The sequence below is a fragment of the Lynx canadensis genome, chromosome D3 (assembly GCF_007474595.2).
Source record: "Lynx canadensis isolate LIC74 chromosome D3, mLynCan4.pri.v2, whole genome shotgun sequence".
Lineage (NCBI taxonomy): Eukaryota > Metazoa > Chordata > Mammalia > Carnivora > Felidae > Lynx > Lynx canadensis.
Window position 1 is genome coordinate 38,399,689 of NC_044314.2, and position 22,254 is coordinate 38,421,942.

At 40.8% G+C, this 22,254-nt stretch overlaps 1 protein-coding gene across 4 annotated transcripts in view; it reads right to left on the minus strand.

Moving 5' to 3' along the window:
* The window catches only part of DTNA (dystrobrevin alpha), a 356,259-nt gene that overhangs the window by 179,991 nt on the left and 154,014 nt on the right, over window positions 1-22,254 (minus strand). For all 4 annotated transcript variants that reach the window (XM_032595369.1, XM_032595372.1, XM_032595371.1 and 1 more), the window contains one exon: window positions 8,597-8,727. The gene's annotated coding sequence lies outside the window, so the exon portion shown is untranslated. The remainder of the gene's footprint in view (window positions 1-8,596; window positions 8,728-22,254) is intronic.

Sequence of the window (22,254 nt, forward strand, 5' to 3'; positions counted from 1 at the left end):
TCAGAAAGTGGATTAATAATATCTTACCGAAAAGCTTTCATGCTTACAGGTGCACCCGTACACACAATAGCCTCAGAGCTGGCGGATATGGAAAACCTCAAAGGAGTCCTCTTTAGGAGATGGAGAAATCCCTGTTAAGAACTGTGTTTAGGACAGGAATCTGTAAACCCTGCTTCTTAGGCCCTTTCACTCCTTGTACGGTGGGAAGGGAGAATCTAGGAGAGAAGGGGAAGGGTTTTATATCGGGATAATTTTACCACTGTACTTAAGGTCTGCCAATGTTCCCTGCCCAAGGAGAATTCAAAGTGCCGTGGGGACGTGCCAGCGACTCAGGTGGGGGCGTGCTTTGTGTTACTCACGGTGGCACTGTTGGCCACGTAGGAGGTGTGTGAACTGAGCGGGGCTGTATCCGTGCCGGATAAAACAGAACTCTACTGAATTGAGGTCATGAGAGGCTCCTTTGCAGTGGCTGAATTGGGAAGAATGTAGTCTTATCTGGTGATGAGGCTTTTTTATCTTCAAATGTGCCTTTCGTGGATGCTACTACTCTGGGAAGAAATTCAACTTCGGAAGGGAAACCATGTGATACTACAGTTGTTCATATATATTAGGAAAAGGTGGTGTAATAATAAAAACATGCTCTTAGAAAAAGACAGCCACCCTACTTATCTATGCAACTAGAATTGGAAGAATAGTATGATACGCACACATAAACACAGAAAAAATTCCAGCCTACTGTTATAGAATTGTAAGGAATGACAGAAAAGAGAGCTACATTATTCATCTATCTTTGATCATTTGAAACTATCAGATTCCCTGTGTAATATTTTCCTGAAATAAACTGTACAGATTTAAAAGTCAGGTTCTGAAAGTTACAAAAATCAACTGATGGTTAAAATACAAGCGCAAACCATAAGCTGTCACTCACACGAATGCACTAACATTAAAGCACATTACGATGAACTTTTGTAAACACACCATAACCCTTAGTTTTTGATAGGAAAGCGTTGTTCCGTCCATTTTTGTGATGATCATGGTTTTAAAAATCCTGCTTACGTAAAGGTAAATAGCATTCTGCAAACTCTTCTGGGAAATTAAAGGGGAAATCAGCACACAAAAGAGAGAACTCAACAGGCAGGGCCATAACCGGGAGCTGTGAATAGAAGTCTTAGTTTTTCTAAGATATTTTATTTATATATATATAAATATATATATATTTATATATATTTATATATGTATTTATATATTTATATAAATATATATTTATATATATTTTTATATATGTATTTATATATAAATATATATATTTATTTATTTTACTCAGAAATAGACACTGCAGGGTACATATGCTACTCATATTAAAAAAAAATTCTTTCTCACTCTGGAATATTAACAAGTTATCCACATAACAGTAGTAGACCAAAGACACAGGCCTGTCTCTTTTTGTTTTAATATACGGGGTATTTATAGATCGCACTATTTTACATTTTTCTAAGAAACGAGTACGTTGCAATCACTTTAGTTGCCATTTTTAGCATCACATTATGCCTGTCAGCACCTGGACTATTTTGGTATTCCCGTTAAAGGGCCGTTTATGGCTTTTGTGCTCCGGCTTCACACATGTGCACACCAGACAATACGCAGGATGTGAGCCAGGAAGACATTTCTGGTTTTGCTCAGCCATATGTCCAACACCTAGCAAAGCTCCTGATAGTTCTCAATAAATACTTGATGAATGGTAAATCTACTTCTTTGTTTTGTGTATAAAACCAAATCAACCTTGTTTTCTGAGTCTTTTCTTACATCTAGAAACTTCTCCTGGAGGAAAATAAGATCAAGAGTATAGAAATACTGGCTCATTTGTTGTATGATGGGCAGGAGTTTGGTGGTAGGAGACTCAAATAGGTCCTCGTTGCAACTTTGCTGCTCATTTGGGGGGTACTACTTAACCTCTCGGCCTCAACTTCCTCAAATGTAAAATTAGGAGTTGCTACGTGGCCCTGAAATTCATATGTTGAAATCCTAATGCCCAATGTGATGGTATCAGAATGTGGGAGGGGACTGTGGGGTTGATTGGGTCATGAGGGTGGAGCTGTCATGAGTGGGATTATAAAGAAGGCCTGACAGAGCTCCCTAGCCCCTTCTGCATGTAAGGACACAGACGGCAAGTGCCTGCTTTGAACCAGGAAATGGGCCCTCATCAGAATGAGACCATGCCGGTGCCCTAATGTACTTCCCAGCCCGCAGAATTGTGAGAAATTTCATTCTTTATAAGCTACCCAGTCTTTGGCATTTTGTTATAGAGGCTTGAATGGACTAAGAGAGGGGTCTAGGTGAAATAATCAGAAATATCCTTTCTGATGCTTAAATTCTATGATCCTAAGACATAATCGATGGCAAATCAAAGTAGGATATTACCTGAAATAATTATGCCTTATTTATCTCAGGCTCCCAGGTGCCTAGCACAGAGCCAGGAAACATTAAGAGATGTGTAATATATTCTTAAAGAGCAAATGAGCGAATGATCATTATAGGTATAAATGTGGCCTAAGCATCGTCAAAATTTTTCACCAATGGAAGAAACCCTCCTCTATGGATACCGATATTTGCAATTAAAATGAAGTCAGAAGATTGCTGTTTGCCAATTTAGAGTTTTATTCATACCAATTATTTTTCTTATACATGATAATTGAATAGTGTGATTTTTAGAAAAATTCAGAACACGTTTATGTACCCTCTTAAGAAGTGCTAAGCATGTCATTATGTCTACAGAATGATTAACTTTGTATCCAAAACAAATTTTTTATAATTAATTACAAATATTCATTTCATAAATATTTTTTTTTTTTTATTTTTAAAAAAATTTTTTTTTTTAACGTTTATTTATTTTTGGGACAGAGAGAGACAGAGCATGAACGGGGGAGGGGCAGAGAGAGAGGGAGACACAGAATCGGAAACAGGCTCCAGGCTCCGAGCCATCAGCCCAGAGCCTGACGCGGGGCTCGAACTCACGGACCGCGAGATCGTGACCTGGCTGAAGTCGGACGCTTAACCGACTGCGCCACCCAGGCGCCCCTCATAAATATTTTTAAAGAGAAAAAAGAGAGACAGAAATCCTTGCCTTAAAAAGCCCCCAGCACTGGTGATGATTCTATATAATGCATAGCCCTAAAATTCTATCAGTCGACAGCACTAGACATCATCTCCAAGCTTACGCTCACATCAATACATGAGGTTTTTGCACAGTCTCAGAACCACAAGGTGCTGTATCTTTGAAACTCTTGTTGAACAGAAATATTGCTAATTTTGGCATCAACCTAAACATAAACTTATTTGCCAATGAGAAAAAGATCTGGAGACTTAAAAATAGCTTATTCCTCAGGAAGTACTTTAAATGGAAAATTCTAGCATTATCTTATATATATATTCTTATAGGATTAAATTGCAAAGCTTTTTTAGTGAGGTAGTGTGCTCCAGTGGAAAGATACGGCTTAACATTCTCATTCTGCCACTTAGCAGAAATGTGACATCGGCAAGTTACCTACACTCTTGGAACCCTACTATTCTTATCTGAATAAGAAGGGAAACAATAGCTAATTTGAGAGGATAATATGAAGTTAGGTAAGATAACGTTCATGGAGTCTCTGGGTTGGTGCTTGGCACACCTCTGTAAGGTCCCCTTTCCCCTAAGGGAGCTCACCCTTTGCTTGTAATGCTGGATGAAGTGTTACGATCTTTACCACACTGGAAGCACTGAAGCATATCTCAAAACAACGACCCTCCAGACTTCATTCAAAACCAGAAATGAAACTACTGTGAGCTTGGTATAGGCAAATCAAAGATAAAGAAAAAACTTGGCATTTGTCCCTGAAGAAAATTTTGGAGGGAAAACAGACAGGTAACGTGAGAAATGACAAGAGGCTGTGAGTGACTGAATGAGATCGCTGTTCTCTCTACCGTCTACAATTGGAGCTGATCTCCTGGTAATGGCTCAAAGGGCTACATGAATTCTGAGAAGGACTGACGATGATCTGTTGACCCAGGAGGAGGTCATCAATGACTTAACTGAAATGGTGACAGCAACAGCTGTGATGTGTCTCCAAAGATGACTGGGGTGTTGCAAGTCACTGGAGAGTGCATGTGTGCATGTGGGTGAGGGGGATTTGGAGAGGAGTGTGGGTGACGGGAGAGTCCAGGCAGAAAAACCAGCATGAGCAAAAGTAAAGGCTCAGAGAGCATGGCTTAGAGAGGGCAGATCACGTGATTCCTATGCTGGCAAAGACCAACCGATGAGGGACAACAGTAGGCCTTGAGACTCAAGAGGTCTGCTTGCTAAGGAATACACGAAATATTACTATATTTATTATATATTATATTTATATTATAAATATTATAACTTGCTAAGGAATATACGAAATAGATTTTGTTGATGGTGCCCCCAGCACCAGCTGTGATACTGGAGTGGCCCTAGTGTATTTAGATCATATTGGCTACTGTTTCTTGGGCTCCTACCATGTACCAGGAACTGTGCTTTGTTGTTTATGGATATTATTTTCTAGTCTTCACAACTTATACATAACTTTTGAGGTTAAGGATCCGAGGCTCAGAGAGGTCAAGGAACTTGCTGCTCAAGGTTACATGTTCTTCAATGAAGCAAATGAAATAAAAGGAGAAATAGGATTTTTAAAGTACTCATTTCAACGTTTATTTATTTTTGGGACACAGAGAGACAGAGCATGAACGGGGGAGGGGCAGAGAGAGAGGGAGACACAGAATCGGAAACAGGCTCCAGGCTCTGAGCCATCAGCCCAGAGCCCGACGCGGGGCTCGAACTCACGGACCGCGAGATCGTGACCTGGCTGAAGTCGGACGCTTAACCGACTGCGCCACCCAGGCGCCCCTAAAGTACTCATTTCAGATAAAACCTTTAAAGAATGGAAATAATGAGATTTGAATATAAATCAGGAAGTTGATTTAGACAGTCACGTTTTAAAAGAAAAGGGAGAATAGGAACGTTGAAAAGGGAGAATTTGTGTTGCAAGTGAGGCCATTCACGATTAGGGCGAGATCTCTTAACACGGGCATGTTTTGAAATGACGTAAGGTTTTTAATAATAAAAAATGTTGCTCTGTGTTTTAAAGTTAATTGATGATTATATTACATGAGAGACAGTGAACATCATAATTAAGTACTCAGGGTCTGAAGCCAGACTGTCCAGATTTGAATTTTTACCTCCCAACTTAACCACAGGCAGTTTATTTAAACTCCCTGGGCCCTAGTTTCCTTATCTTTAAATAAGGAAATATAATATTACTTATGTCATAGGATTGTTTAAGCATGAAATGAAATATACGTGTACATAGAATATTGTTTGGCATAAAGTAAGAACAAGTAAGCATTAGGTATCATCGCTTTGGGCCTTAGTCTTTCTTCACCAACCATTTATTTACAAGTTATCTACAGTGAGCCAAGGGCTGGGCCAGCTTCCAGGAATACCAAGATGGATTACAGATGATTTCTGCCTTTAAACACATTTGATTTTTTCCAATATCCTACTTTGTGGCTCAGCAGAAATACTACTGACTACATCTTGTTTAAAGCACTTTCCTGAACTATTTGGGCAGCAGTAATTTAAAATCTCCATTGACAATGTTGCTCATTAGTGTAAGGACTCACACCTCCACTCCTCCTACCCTTCCTCCAACATGAGGAGGGGTTCAGCCTGAGCTATCTTTTATGACATGTGTCCCCTGACCCACCAGGCAACGTTATGAAGTTACTGAGGTTATTTCAATAGGTCCCCTCCTACTTATGTGAACCAAACCTCCAGAAGCTGAGTTTCTGCATCACTCCCTCAGGAGTCTCTGGCTTGCTAACTCATTAGACTTTTGTGTGATGTAGTATGCATTATTAATGGATGCATTTCTTTCCCTGAGAGTTTTTTTTTTTTTTAAATATGGCTTTATAAAGCCTCATTTCCATAAGCTGGAGAGAAATGTTAATGATTAGAACTTTCAGTGCTGCACTAAACTAAGGAAGGTTTGTTTTGAGAACATCAGTTATTCACTGCTTAAACCACATCACAAAGCTATTCACCCCTGTGTCTCTCAATTTTAGGTTATCAAGGGATCCAAGTCATTCTTCTTGTAATGGCATTTTCACATTGTCTGAAAGGATCCTCAATTAGGCATTGCAGGTTTACCATTAACATTGTTTGAATAGATGAAAATTGTTGGTAGGAGGAACACCATGTCCTTTTGAATGTACCCACAAAACATTAAAATGGACAGATTAACAGTCACGATAACCTCGGAGAAAAGACTGAAAAGGAAAATGCCTCCATAAATAAGTGAGAAGGAAATGAAAAAGGCAAGGTACTTGCATTTAAAATAACCAAGTGAAGTGATTTTGTGAAAAGCTACTGTAATATCAAGGAAGCCCTTTAGAGTAGCATGGTTGAGACAGTGGTAAATTGTTTGCCTGCCAAAAAAAAAAAAAAAAAAGACACAATGTGGCATCTGATCACTTAGCATTCCAATATAGCCAGTATTTAATATAGGAGATGTGAAATGATCAGATCATAGGGCATCTTTAAGTAGCAAACTATCATTACTGAAAGAGAAAGGTCACATCCATAATCAAATAGATTAAGTCTAGACTTAAATGTGAACGCAGGAATGGGACAGAGGCCCTAAGGAGCAGTTCTCATCTGTAGAGAAGTCTGTGCAATGTGAGTATTTAAAAAGTAACAATCATATTTGGTGCATACCTGAGAATTTAAAAATCTTCCCATTAATTTGATATGTAAAATAAGAATCTGACAATGATTTCCTCAGTAGCAGCGAATTAACGCTACAACGTTGTACAGCTTAGAACATGGCTTCAATAAATTAAGTTAAATTTTTTTCAGTGTAGAAAAACCACCCAAATTTACATTTAACTTGAAATGCATTTCCTAAGAATCATTTTCCTTGGGAGAAGCAAGGAATCCCTGTTCTCTGTTTTCCCCAAAATTTTGGGAGATATTAATGAAGGATTTGTTGGTCAATTTCAATCTAACCAGAAATGAGAAAACACTCTAAATATTTTAAAAAGATGGAATTTAACCTAGAGAAATGGTTACCTGGATGATGGAAGAACTGAGCGCTAGACAGGGGATAGTGAATGAACTTGGAGATCAGCAGCAGGAAGCCAAAGGCATTACCACCCACGAGGTCTCAAGGGAGAAAGGGAAGAGGTGATATTACTGGAGCTCAGAGTTCAAGGTCACTGGGGAAGCTGGAGACAACGGGGTGAGTCTCAGGGCAGAAAATACAGCCCATAGGGGTCAGCTGCCATGGAACCAGTAGAGTAGGAGCAGGGAAGGAACGGACTAGAAGGCAAAAACAGGCACAGACCAGCAAAACTGGAAAATAGAGTTAAGTAAAGACGTTTCTCATTTTCATTTTATCCTCCAGAATGTTACACCAGACAAGTTGATTTACTGATATTTTCAAAGGGCTCTAAGTTTAGCTCCTGGGAACCGCCTTCAGCAAACATCTTGTAAATAAACGAAATCACCATTTTAGTTCCACACGCAATCTCAATAAACCACATTTGCACACCCTGAAGATTGTGAGAGAATGAGCCCCTTCGCTTTGACGTTCATAAAAAGGATAAAGGAAGCAAGCATGGGTGTCTTTAGGATTAGATTTAGAAAGTGGTCATTGCTCTGTCAGTTGCATTGTTTTATTCAGAACTGTGAACAGAGGTTTATTCTGCTGTTCCGGAAATCGCCACTCTTCAAAGTAGATAATAAAACCACACTTTGAAAGCTGGACTCAGGAGGAGGTGGAAAGCCACACAATTTCCTCCATAAGACCACCTCTCAATTCGTCCATTCCTTTCCATTCTGCTGATAAACGACAATGGCATATTGCAGACTAATAGTAAAGCACCGATTTGCAAGCCTTTGTCTTTCATAGCATGGAAGGGTAGTTATGAATGATGATGTAAAAAATATTTGTATCCATCCATTTTATGGCCAAGCAAAACAAAGCTTAATGTGTGTGAGCACGTGTGTGTGCTTAATCATACACAGCAGTTCAGAAACTGCACCTAACCTAAACCATGTCCTACTTTAATTTAAGCAGTATAAAATCTCCCCAGGGCAGCCTGTGAAATGTTAGCCTTGTCTCTCACACACAGACTTGTTAATGATCAAACTGTCACTACCATCATGAAAATTTCCCCCAGTTTATGCCTTTAGAACACAGTTTTGTCTTATTCTGGCTTATTACTCTGAAACTAAGTACTTTTGTATATTTAAAAAATTATGACCTTTAGAGTAGAATGGCGTATATGAGGCATTTGCTTCATAGGAACCAGGAAGAATGTTAGGGCATCTGTACCTCACACCTCACACTTCAGGTGATTTCTAACAGTAACAAAGCCACAAAAAGCACAGAAACCAAGTCTTTGACTGTGTGGCACCTCACTAACAGTACAGAACATTGACAACATTTAACGCCGTTTTCTTTTCACGCAAAGGAGAGAAGCACTTTAAGGGGAAATAGTTCAATGTCCATCTTAAAGTCTTGGTTTCAGATGCACTCACCTAAAATTCAATGAAGAAACAGCATGAACTTTCCAAAACCATCTATTTTCTCTTCTTTGAAATGGCAGTTGACTATGGCATTTAAAGACTTTCCGAGCACTTCATCCAGGGATCGGTAAATCTTCATTTATCTGCAATGAGAAAACATGCTTTTGTTTAGCTAGGTAACTTACACTTGCACGTTTCCTACAAACAAGAAGCCGGAATGGGCAGATCTACAACATACGGTATTTTTCAAATCCCCTCATACACTAGTAATGCTTTGTAATACTCAAACTCAGAATCTTGGTTTTCATTTACTCTAAGAAATATTTAGAAAAATGGACGTTGGTGACAGAAGACACTTTACAGATGAGGAGGGTGAGGCCCAGGAGGGTGAAGCGACCGTCCAAGATTAAGAAGCTGGTTAGTAACAGAGAGTGGCTTTGAACCTTGCGCTCCTGACATACTTCTCTGTTGTTAGTTGATTAAAAACCCAGAAATGCGAAAACATGGAATCTTCTGTGTTTTCCAAGTAGGTAATTTTCTGGAATATTGTGTCACCATAATTTCTACCAAAGCCAAGGAAATTAGAGCTGAGGTCAGAGTCCTCAGATGAGCATTTCCTCGAGTGGTTTAAGCCTGAGCAATCACAAGTAGAATGTCTACAAGAGAAGACTACCGCAAGGGCAACCTGACGTTATTTAATGATCCGTATGATTTATCAGGTTATGTAGTGATAACATAAATAACAAATAGTTCATAAAATTGCCTGTTAATATTTCTTCACAAAGCTGAATGATTTTCTAGTCTTGTGCCTTCTGGGAAAACTCACAGAAAAGAACTGAAAAGAGAGAGGTTCTAGATGGCACTCCCCAGAAGAGTCCCCGGTGGTGACTCAGGCACTCTCTCACCATCTGCCATCAGCTAGTCTCTCTCACCAATCTTTCTTCTTCCCTTTCTCCATCTCCTTACCAACTTACAGGCTGGATGTTACCACCCCAGGTGCTGGACAGCTTGAAGCGGCAGGAAGCTGAAGCTCAGGAAAGCCCATGTTAAGATGAAGGAAAGCAGTGGGGAGGGTGGAGATGGTAGAAAATAAAGGGGAGAAGGCGTCTGATGACAGTGGGGTAGAAAAGGAAGGGACAGGAGCCTACCTTCGCACCCCAGATGGGAGAAAGAAAGGTACCCTCTGTCTCCAGTTCCACGCTTACACTTTCCCTCCCAAGTAACTTCTTCAAACCCAGTTATCAAAAAGGATTACAGTAATTATTTTAGCTCTCATGGTTTCTAGGATGCTATGATTCTAGGCTCCTAGAGAAAATTCTATACAATAACTCCCCCTTGCTGTAATCTAAGTTTTCAGATATATTCATTATTGCATGAGATTTATTTCACAGGAGATAAAGACATGTTCACTATCCAATTAACCCTTGTTCTGTGTCATATTAGACCCCAGTCATCTTTCCCTATACTTGGATTCTTGGTACATACTTGGCATTCTTTGAATTAAATGTATTATTACAACAGTAGTGCTTTCAAACATTTTTGTTTGTTTGTTTTCTTAAAGTACATGCTACTTTTTTTTTTTTAATTGGGGTTTTTGGTGAATTAGACCAATGCATCTGGGAATAAGTTACATATTACAAATGTCCTCTCAACCTCATGAATGCAGCTCTCCAAGCACCAGGATCCGGAAATAAATGGAAACCTTGCACAATCTTAAACACTTTTTTGTAAGACTATATAATGTGTGTATATATATGTATTACATATATGTGTATAATAAAGTTTATACACTTAGATGAACTTACATCTAGCTATATCTGGCAATACAGAGTCACTCAAGAAATCCCTTGGTATTGTATTGGCCTGGGGACTTCTTGGGATCATGCTGCTGGTTTTTGCACCACCACCTGGCAATCTGGGGAAAAGATGTTTTGCATTTTTGGTTTTTGTCCACGTCTCTGGATTATTCCAGACTGCAAGAGACTAGGAGGGAGACGAGACTATGCTCAGAGGGAGATGCCGTGGTAAAGTACCCTACAGGGCAGCTCAGGTTGCACGCCTTCATTGAGATCTATGACTCCAATAAAAGTTGCAACTTGAATGATACCTTGATTGGAAGCTGGCATTCGTGTTTGCTCTTCCTCCTCCGCTAGAAATGGCCCTGTTTCAGCTTCTATGTCTCACCCGGGCAGTGATCAAAAGCAGACGTCGAGTCTGGAGGCAGCCCTCTCCTTACCCCCCTTGGCTTCTATCCCCCCCGCGACTACTTCAGAGTACACAGAGCTGAGTATCTATAATTCTTTCTACTCTGAGCCTGAGGGTGGCAGTCTCCCAAAGTGCCACTGAATTAAAGGCATCCATCCTTCTCTCTCCTCTTGCTGCGGCCCCCTGGACACTTGCAAAGCAAAAGTCTCACGTGAACACTGGGTGGGAATAAAAACCAGTACCTTTCTGTCTTCAAATTCTTCCTTAAATTCTATGTCAGCTACCAAATTCTAGTTTCAGTAACTTGTGGCTAGAAATTAACATTTAGTGCCCAGAAATAAAATAAAATACCGTCTCCATCTTCTAGCTCCCCGAAAAGCCTTCAGTCACCGCCTGGATTGAAGGTAGAAGTCGATACCTTGCCACAAGAGAAAGGAGTATTTTGTCCAATTGGGATGCCTTATTTTAATTTTTTTTTCAACGTTTATTTATTTTTGGGACAGAGAGAGACAGAGCATGAACGGGGGAGGGGCAGAGAGAGAAGGAGACACAGAATCGGAAACAGGCTCCAGGCTCTGAGCCATCAGTCCAGAGCCCGACGCGGGGCTAGAACTCACGGACCGCGAAATCGTGACCTGGCTGAAGTCGGACGCTTAACCGACTGCACCACCCAGGCGCCCCAATGGGATGCCTTATTTTAGACATATAGGTTGGGTGGGAGTGGCAGGAAGCAGATTTTTGATTAATAAAATAAACCCCTCAACTCAGAGCACATAAAAATAGAATGGGCCATCTGAAAAAAGTAACTTTCAAACTAACGGTATCAACTTAAGTCTTGATAATCACTTAACGACGGTGGGATTTGGTAAAGCACACGCATTTATCACACAAGAATGGTGTAACTGGTCAGTGCCAACAGAGATTATGTGGGAGCCGGATGAATATTAGACCGGAGTGGAGTTAATCACATTTTTTATTCCTATTTATGCCTTTACTGATCTTCCCACCCAAAACAGCACCCCTTCCTCCTTCTCTACTGTTTACTCTGATACATTCTCCTGCGTAGCACTTGTACTGTTATTATTTATTCATTGTTTGTCACTTCACATTAAAGTATAAGCTCCCCAAGGGCAGGAGTTTTGTTCACTGCTCTATCTCTGATGCTTCGAACACGGCCTGTCCCATAGTAGGCCTGCAGCACTATTTATTGCATGAATAATATACATAAATGGAGACTTCTCTTTTCTTATCAACATTTGATCCAATTTCCTCGTTCTTACCCCTATCAGTCGGCACCGTTCTGAAAATGAGTCAGTTGGATGCATTAAAGGCTTTTATTCACACTGAAAAGACAAAGAATCCAAGCGGGCATTTTATCTTTCATTGCTGTGTAGGGAAAAGATCGCCTGCATGTTAAATGGAGGACTGGAGATGGTGGCCTCCAGCAGTTATTCTGTAGCCTTTTCTTCTTCTTCAGTTATGCTCGGGAGACTACAGTGCCATGAGTCTAGTTGACTGGATTTCAGAGGTATGGACCCCACAGTCAGATCACTGTAGTCACAGGGGGCAGGTTCTGTGTTCTGAGCAGCAGCTACAGACGAAGACCACAGACTTACAAATGGCGCTCCAGAGAAATGTGCACATGGAGAGCCACACTGCATTCAGAAACATAAGAAACCTGGTCTTTTCTGTGTTTGACATTGTCTGTCAAAGGATATTGGCTAAGAATGATTAAAGTCACTTGCGAAACATCAACTACTTGCCCAAATAATTTCTCAACAACTGAAATAGGTCCTGTTGTTTTTATGAGGGACTCTTTGTTGTCATAGTCACAAACGGCCTGCTAGGGTCTCATGCCAGGGCTGAGGCGGAGCTCAGGGTTCTGGCTACCCCTCTTCTGCAAACACAGCATCGGCCATATTCTCAACAACAAAGAAGCTGGAAGGGGAAGAAAAATAATTCCGAAAGGCACCTGCAGCATCTTCTAGTGCTGTAGAAAGGGGACTGAACTATGATTAGAAGTTGGGGTTTTATTTTTGTCTCTATACTAACTAGTTGGGCAAGTCATTTACTGTTAAGTGAGTTTCAGTTTTCTCATGGTAAACAGACAGCAATGGTCCTCAACCAGGGGTGATTTTATACCACCGCAGGGATATTTGGTAATGTCTGGAGAAAGTTTTAGTGGTGGAGGGAAGGTAGGTGCTACTGATATCTAGCAGATAGAGGCCAGGGATGCTGTTGAACACCCTATAATGTACAGGATAGTCCCCAACAAAAAATAATGATCCAGTCCAAAATGACAGTGGAGTGCCATTTAGAACCATCCAAACCCTGGTCTGGATGTCTCAAGTCCCTCTCAGTTCCTAACATCATTTTATAATTCTACCACTGGTCCCATCTAGACCTCTGAAGTTGCACAAGTTAATCCTAATTCCCCTTCTGAAGCTTCCTTCAATTCTGTATATGACATCGATCTCCTTCCTATACCTCCCAGCTCTATTCTTAGATGCCCTCCGCCACCAGACCTTGATGTTTCCACACCAGCCTTTGAGTTCCTTCCTCATAGCACATGTGATCATGTAAAATTACCAGGGATTGCTTTTTCTGTCTGTAAGAGCATGTGCAACTTGAGGGCAGAGACTGTCTTGCTTATTTCTTCATCATCTTTAGCACGTCATCTATCCTGATGAATACTAATCCTCCTATTTGTTTGAACGCGACACCTGGGTGGCTCAGTCAGTTAAGCATTTGACTCTTGATTTGGGCTCCGGTCATGATCTCACCGTTTGTGGGATGGAGCCCTATCTTGGGCTCTGTCCCAAGAGCCTGCTTGGGACTCTCTTCCTCTCTCTCTGTCCCTCCCCCACTCATGCTGATGCGCTCTCTTCCTCTCTCTCAAAAGTAAATAAACTCAAAAAAAAAATGTTTGAGTAAATGACTGGTGGTGGAACAATCAGCAAACATGAAGCTCAGCATTTTCTCACTTGGTTCCTACAGGAGGTTGTGGTGTAAACTTAGTCTGATCATCTCACCAGATTTTGATCTATTGGCCCAAGAATGTCAAAGTGCCTTGGAAAGCTACAGTAAAATGGATGTGGGATAGTGGTCCTTGGACTGAACTGAGAATCCCCCAGACACAATGATATTAGGTCAGAGTCAGGGAGAAGACTGCTTGGAAAGAGGCCTTTCTGGATGTCTTTTTTTTATGTTTATTGTTTTATTTTTGAGAGAGAGAGGGAGAAAGCACACATGAGCACGGGACGGCAGGGAGAGAGGGGCACAGAGGATTTGAAGCAGCTCCGTGCTGACAGCAGCAAAAGCCTGATGTGGGACTCAGATCGTGACCCGAGCTGAAGTCAGACTTTTAACCAACTGAGCCACCCAGGCACCCCTGCCTTTCTGGACGCTTTAAAGCTGGAGACATAGTCCTCAGGGACACTTTTGGGCACCCTCTCTGTTCCAAGGATTTGTTCGCATTGACAGAGAGTTTAGTTTGAGAACTAGGCAGGTCTTGGCTGTTTGTACATATTTCCTATTAAGGGCATAGACTGTTACTTCAAGCTCCTAGGATCAAGAGGCTGTAGCTGTGGGACAGTCTAACTGTTCAGCTCCAGCGTGGCCCCGTCATAGAAGGGCAAGATCACACAGCCTGGTGGACTCTTCCCACAGGGGATTCTAGGTCCCATGGGAAGCCCTACTGAGACTGGCTGCATCTGTCTCTCTGAAGTTTTTACGTCTGTCCAAATAATCAAAGCAATTAATCTAATTTCAGAGGGGGGGTGTGCACCTGTCATTTCTTTCCCTCAAATTACAGCCTAATGGTGGCAGACACATGGGCTGTACGTCACGACTTAAGAAATATAGGTATGTATCCAGGGAAAGTAGAGTTCCCGCCATGCTGTCCCTCTCAGTCACCTGCTTTAACACTCCCTAGAACACATAACAAGACGGCAAGAGGAGATTCCAGAAGGTGTAAGAGAACGGCACGGTATTCAGCTTCACTCCTGACATTTCACCAATAGACAAGGTTAAGCAATCATTCTTCCTCACTTAGGCTAAAGTAAGATAAAATGGAAAGAACAACAACATTTGGACAAAACAGCTCTCAGAAGGAATGGACATATGCATTCAGCAGTGAATGTAGAATGACTTTACACCGTGAAGCCAGAGGCCTGCTGACATTCAGAGCCTCTTAAATAAAAACTATGGTGACTTGCCTGTCAACATCAGTTCAGCTGGGTATTCAGTCCACTGTTTTAAAGGTGCTGAGAAGGAAGAAAGTGGTTTATAAAGAATTTCTCAGTTCTGTTTTGTGCACAGCAGTTTTTTCAGAGGAACTGCCTTTGTGTTTCTTTTTTCTGTTGTATTTTACTCTGAGGATAAGGCAGGTACTTACCCAGATGACACTTGCCTTTTATTTTTTTCTTGATTATTAAAATGTTCATTTATTTTTGAGAGAGAGAGAGAGAGACACAGAGCATGAGTGAGGGAGGGGCAGAGAGAGAGAGAGACACACACACACAGAATCCAAAGCAGGCTCCAGGCTCTGAGCTGTCAGCACAGAGCCTGACGTGGGGCTTGAACCCATCAACCTTGAAATCATGACCTGAGCCATTGGCCGCTTAACCAACTGAGCCAGCCAGGTGCCCTGACATTTGCATTTTAAAAAGATGTCCCTCACCCTGTATGTTTAAGGACTTGCACTGCACCTGGCCTGTGCTGCTCAAAGAGGAGTTCAATCTCTAAGAATTCACTTGAGTGCCATAACTGTTTTCTCTTTAAAAAGAAGACATTTAAAAATAATTAGCCAAATGCTAGTATGTATGAATAAACAAGTTTAATATAAATGAATCAAGAGATGGCTGGAAACTTACAAAGTCATTTTGATAAAGTAACTTTCTTTTTAGACAATGTGGAATATGTAATAAATTAGAAAGAAAGCTAATGTTACCCACACTACACTACCCAGAGGCAATCCCTGCAACGATTTTATAGATTTGCTTCCAATTACATATATGCATATATGTATTTGCACACACATATACAGACACAGAGTTTTTAATGAAATTAATGGATTATAAACTATATATGATTTTGTTTCAAGTTTTTGTTTGTTTTATTTTTTGTATCCTATCATTAGTGATCCAAACATATTCAGCATAAATACTTCTCCCTTTTTGGCTATGAGATTATTTTATCAAACTTATTACCGAAAGGATATGACATATATGACGATAATGGGACATCTGTACTCACTAAATGATTCTTTAGTTTCTTCCAGTACTGTAACACACTCACATTCTGCTACATTTCAGGTAAGGCAGAACTTACAAGTTCTTATAAGTCCTACATCATTAGTAGAACTTATTTTGTTCTGGAAATCTCTATTGCACAAAAGCCATGCATCCCAAAATATCAGATAAAGAGGAGTCATTTTCCCAGAATTCACATTTGAAAAGAGCGATTATCTCATACTGTATCTTTTTAAAAAATAAAATGGCAGGGGCACTTGGGTGGCTCAGTTGGTTGAGCGTCTGACTTCGGCTCAGGTCATGATCTCACTGCTTGTAAGTTCGAGCCCTGCATCAGGCTCTGTGCTCACAGCTCAGAGCCTGGTGCCTGCTTCGGATTCTGTCTCTCCATCTCTCGGCCCCTCCCCCGCTCACGCTCTGTGTCTCTCTGTCTCTCAATAATAAATCAACATTAAAAAATTAAAAAAATAATAAAATTGCAAACTAATGAGTGTCTCATGTGCTTACAAAAACAATCACTAAACTTCAGCACCTCAGGTTTTCTTAGATAAAAATCTCCTTTCACGAATAAAGTAGAACAACACGCAAATAAAACAGTATAGTCAACGAGCCCTCCATAGTGAAGACCTCATTAAAACTTTAAATTCTCCATGTTGGAATTAATTCCAAGTAGGGCATAAAGATGAACATACTTTTGCTGCCCAGGAAAAAATTATTTACCCAAGATCAGTCTGTTGTCTCTTGTGTCACAGTATACCTGCCAGTTTGGTCAAAAAGAGAATTAAATTGAACTTGGAAGGTTAAATCAAAATGTGCCAAAGTTTCATTCAATTAATTTTTAAGAAGACGAACTTTTAATTAGCCACATGCAGGTATATCATAGATTCTACTGAAATCTCCCTGGGAATACGTGACCATCGGTACCTTGCTCATATTTTCTGTTCATTCATTTGCTAAAGTGCTGCACAGTTCTAAGAGATTAATGATACGAAGTGTTTGACGTGAAATGTGTTTGTTTGATTTGACCGTGATGTAAAGATCAAGACAAATAAAAAAGAAGAAAGGAAGGAAGGAGTCCAGGAAGGAGGGAAAGAAGTAGGCCATGAAACTGGATATAGGGGGAAAAAACCAAAATTAAAAAAAGATTTCCTAGGACCTTAAACCAGTTACATTAGTGACATTAAAAAAGGACATGGGTGGGGCGCCTGGGTGGCGCAGTCGGTTAAGCGTCCGACTTCAGCCAGGTCACGATCTCGCAGTCTGGGAGTTCGAGCCCCGCGTCAGGCTTTGGGCTGATGGCTCGGAGCCTGGAGCCTGTTTCCGATTCTGTGTCTCCCTCTCTCTCTGCCCCTCCCCTGTTCATGCTCTGTCTCTCTCTGTCCCAAAAATAAATAAAAACGTTGGAAAAAAAAAATTTAAAAAAAAAAAAAAAAAAAGGACATGGGTGAATAGAGGAGTATGTGAGTCATATGGACGGGTCTTTTCTTAGACAAAGAAATACTTTTCCTGGAAATCATAAGGAGAAAGAAGGATCTAATTCTGGGAATGGATGTTCGGGGTTTGCCCTTCAGTGCTGTATTTCTACCGTGATTGATGGCTTTGAATGTGCCAAATGTCTTAGTAGCCACCTGAGGGCTACTGAGAACCTCACTTGCCATTCACATCTGACTTACAGGGGATAAGTATCTTTTATGAAAATGAAGATAAAAGACACAGCATTTAATTTGGTATCAGTAAGGTGCTATGACACTTGGAAGTTAAAAAGAGAGATAACCATATGCTACATAATAGGTTCTCAGACTTTTTGTTCTGAAAACCCCAAAGAGCTTTTGTTTATGTGTGTTATATCTATCGATATTTACCTATTAGAAATTGGCTTAAAATTTTAGAAACATTTATAAACTTATTTGTACAACAATGATAAATCCATTAGATCTAACATAAATAATATCTATTGCTAATAAAATAGCAATATTTTTCCAAAACCAAAAATACAGTGAGAAGTATGGTGTGGTTTTCACGCGTTTGGAAATCTAATGTTTGGCTTAATAGAAAGAAGATCACTGGATTTTCATATCTGCTTCTGCATTTAACCTATCGCAATATGTTGTTTCAGCTGAAGAATATGAAGAAATTCCAAACTTACAAAAGTCTGAAGTTTTTTACAATAATTTCTTTAATGTTTATTCATTTTTGAGAGAGAGAGAGAGAGAGAGCACACGTGGTAGAGGGACAGAGAGAGAAGGAGACCCAGAATCCGAGGCAGGCTCCAGGCTCTGAGCTGTCAGCACAGAGCCTGACACAGGGCTTGAACTCATGAGCCATGAGATCATAACGTGAGCCAAAGTCACATGCTTAACTGACTGAGCCACCCAGGCGCCCCTAAAGGTGTGCAGTTTGAAAAGGTAGTATTTGATAGTCTTTCAGATGACTGGATAGTTTTCTTCAAAAGACACGGAAACTCAATAAGCAATTGCTTCTTTTTTTTTTTTTTTTCAACGTTTATTTATTTTTGGGACAGAGAGAGACAGAGCATGAATGGGCGAGGGGCAGAGAGAGAGGGAGACACAGAATCGGAAACAGGCTCCAGGCTCTGAGCCATCAGCCCAGAGCCCGACGCGGGGCTCGAACTCACGGACCGCGAGATCGTGACCTGGCTGAAGTCGGACGCTTAACCGACTGCGCCACCCAGGCGCCCCAGCAATTGCTTCTTAAAGGTGAGTTGCAGTGTGGAAACTGAGCCATATCGATGAACTTTGCATAGTCCATTACACTAAAATTCATTATCGGTCTCGTATTTTGTATAGAGCTTTTTACTCTTGTATGATTTTATAACATCGATTAGTAGGGAAGTATTGGCTCACTGAGTTATACACATCTTCCAAATGTTGATGCTTTTCAGTTTTAATGACAAAAAGTCCTATTTGTTAATACTGCCATCAATCTCATCAGGAAAGTCTTTTAGGTTTTGGGAAGCTGTCAAGCATACAGGGGCAAGTGCGAGCTTTCTAAAATTCTTTTTTTTTTTAATGTTTATTTATGTTTCAGAGACACACACATGCACACACACACACACACACACACAGAATTTGAGTGGGGGAGGGGCAGAGAGAGAGAGAGAGAGAGAGAGAGAGGGAGACACAGAGTCCAAAGCAGGCTCCAGGCTCTGAGCTGTCAGCACAGAGCGCGACGCGGGGCTCGAACTCATGGACCGTGAGATCACGACCTCAGCTGAAGTTGGACGCTTAACCGACTGAGACACCCAGGCGCCCCTCCCAAAATTCTAAGTTTTACTTTAAAGTTTGAATTTTATCATTATCAGAAAACACTCTTAGTTTTCTCTGAAGTGACGGGCTCACTTCATTCATTTTCAAGGAAATCCGTGCCAAGTACCATGTCTGGATAACCATAGTCTGTCTGCCCGTTGTTCTTTCAAGTAAACATGTTGTTCTATAAAAGGAGCGGCTAGTTCAGTTTGCACGCCACACGATTTTACTTGGAGGCAGCCATTGTCTCTTAATATATTTCAAGAGCTTTTTATGTACACTTCCCCGTTCCTCACACAGAATATTAAAAAGAGGTGTACTTGAGTTTCAAGATTTAATTAGATTTTGTTGCTGTAGCTGATGCTTGCTTTGCTTTTTTTACTGTAAGTGCGTGGCACCGAAGAATATAATTACTACCAGGACACGCTGTGGCTGCTGCCTTGATTGTAATAAGGTTACAGTAAGTTTTAACCCCCCCCCCCCATTGCTTCTGTGTCATCAGTGCGAATGTCCACATAGTGAAAATTGCAAATAGTATGTTAGAGTTACTATTAAATAGTTTGACCTCAAGGATCCCCTGAAGTGTCTTGGGGACTTCGCTCTGAGAACCATTGCCCTAAAAGAAAGGGAATATAGTAAGGAGGCTGAGCGAAGCCTCTGTGATTGGACAGACTCAATCTCTGTGATATTGGGCAAGTTATATAGCCACTCGAAGCCTCATGTGCCACGCTTACAAAACTGGAATAACAGATCTTACCTCATAGGGTTCTTTCAAAGATTAAAGGAGATCACTTAGTACAGCACCTGACACACAGCAAACACGACAGATGTTAACTATTATTGCTAATATTTATATTACCTCTTGTGGGGTTTTTTTTTGATGTTTTTATTTATTTTTGAGAGAGAGAGAGGCCACGCGTGAGTGGGGGAGGGGCAGAGAGAGAGGGCGTCATAGAATCTGAAGCAGGCTCCAGGCTGTGAGCTGTCAGCACAGAGCCTGATGCAGGGCTCGAACTCACGAGCCATGAGATCATGATCTGAGCTGAAGTCGGACGCTCAACCGACTGAGCCGGTCAGGCGCCCCATATTACCTCTTGGTTTGAAGATCAAGAAGCAATGAAGTGAGTAAATCCTTACATAAGCTGTACTTGTTGGAATTTGTTTATGCTACAGCAATCCAACTTTATTTCTACATTTCCTCTGTGAGTACAAACTGCAGGCAGATATGTTCTTTCTTCCCACTACGTTAAGGCAAAGATTTGCCCTTCATATGCTGATTTTACAAATCCTTGTGTAGTCAATCATGGGAGCTATTTCTTGGCAGCTAGAGTTGGTGGTGACAAATGAAAGATGGTATTTCGACTGGGACCCATGATCTCCCAATCCCTTATCATGTGTGGGAAGCAGATAATACCAGTGGTTTGCACTACGATCAGAAAGCTAGGTCAAAAGGACCCCTTTTGCCAAAGACCCTATAGAACAAGCACTTGAGATATGTCTTTCCTAGAATGCTTACGCTTGCCCTAGTCTCAGTCCTCTAGATTTTACCGTTTCGTGGAGAAAACTGAATTCAAGGAAATGGATGGTAAGGAGAAAAGGGAAAAGGAGGGGATTTACTTCAACAAAGGGCAAAGTGTGTGTATGTGTGTGCGTGTGCACATGTGCACACATGTGTGCATGGATGTTGTACTCGAACAAACAGTACTTTGGCAGAGACTAAGTGCTGTAAAACTCTAAGTTCATAGGCCCATATAAGTGATATAAATGGGGAAATAGGTTCGTATAAGTCAAGGCACCCTGTGCCTGCATAGTTTACCTCTATGCATATGTTTTACTACCCCCAAAGAAATACGCTCTCTTACTTTCCTTGAAATTATAAGAGATTTTCTTGGTCTCTTTTTATTTTTGTCACTTTTGGTAGTGACCGGAGTAAAAAAAACCCAAGCTTTTTATAATAAGAAAACAACAATGCAGGCTTATTTATACGTGGCATATGATATTTGGTTTCAGTGTTGGGAAAAATAAGAGAATGGTAGTCATGGAGCTGAAATGAAGAGTGTGTGCCCTGTTTAAGGACAGCACCTCCCTCTGGCTGTGCTACGTAGAAGCAGGGGCTCAGGACGGCCACATCTTATTTTCATGTTCAGGATGGAAATCCAGATTTTTACATGAACTCTTCAAATTTATAAACGTTGCCTCCAACTGGACAGGACACACGAAACATGTCTGCACGGTTTGCAGGTTGCCAAATTTTGGGTTTCTCCAAAGGTAATGATTGCATTTCCCTCCCATCTCAGGTGCCAATAAACTTGGCATTTGACTCACCTCCATCACCATTCACTGGGGGTTCAAGGGTGGTAATAGAGGGTAGAGAGGAGCCTCGATCTCCCCCTAGTGGTCAGAAAGTGCCAAAAACAACTAGCTGAACACACATAGTTCAGCTCCCAAGTATGCGAAACTCACTAAAATCAGCAAAGCCGACTTTGCTATTCTGTGTGAGATGTGAATCATATGGTAATTTTAATGCTAGTGCAGATAAGGTTGTATAGACATATATAGATGACTACAGTGTGAAGGATCATCTTACCCACTAGCTAGAGCAGTATCTATTAGTCACTGGTTAATTTGATCCCAGTTTTAAGTATTTAACAGCAGCTTAGCACTTATTAATTAATGGAGAACATCTTATTATACCCCTTTGCTTAGAAGCTAAACTTGAGGAGAGCATTTTAGGCTGGGAGATGGGATCAATTTTGCAATTTTGCAAAAAATTAAGTAGAATGCTAAATAAGTCAGTAACTATTATTACAGGGCTAATAAAGATTCTTGATAAAGTTGAAAAACATATCCCATGATAGCCTTGTTTCATCTGGATACCCATGTTGTCTTAGAACACTGTCCCCAAGTATTATGTGCCTGCAACTCAAATGTCAACTTTCAAGGATGG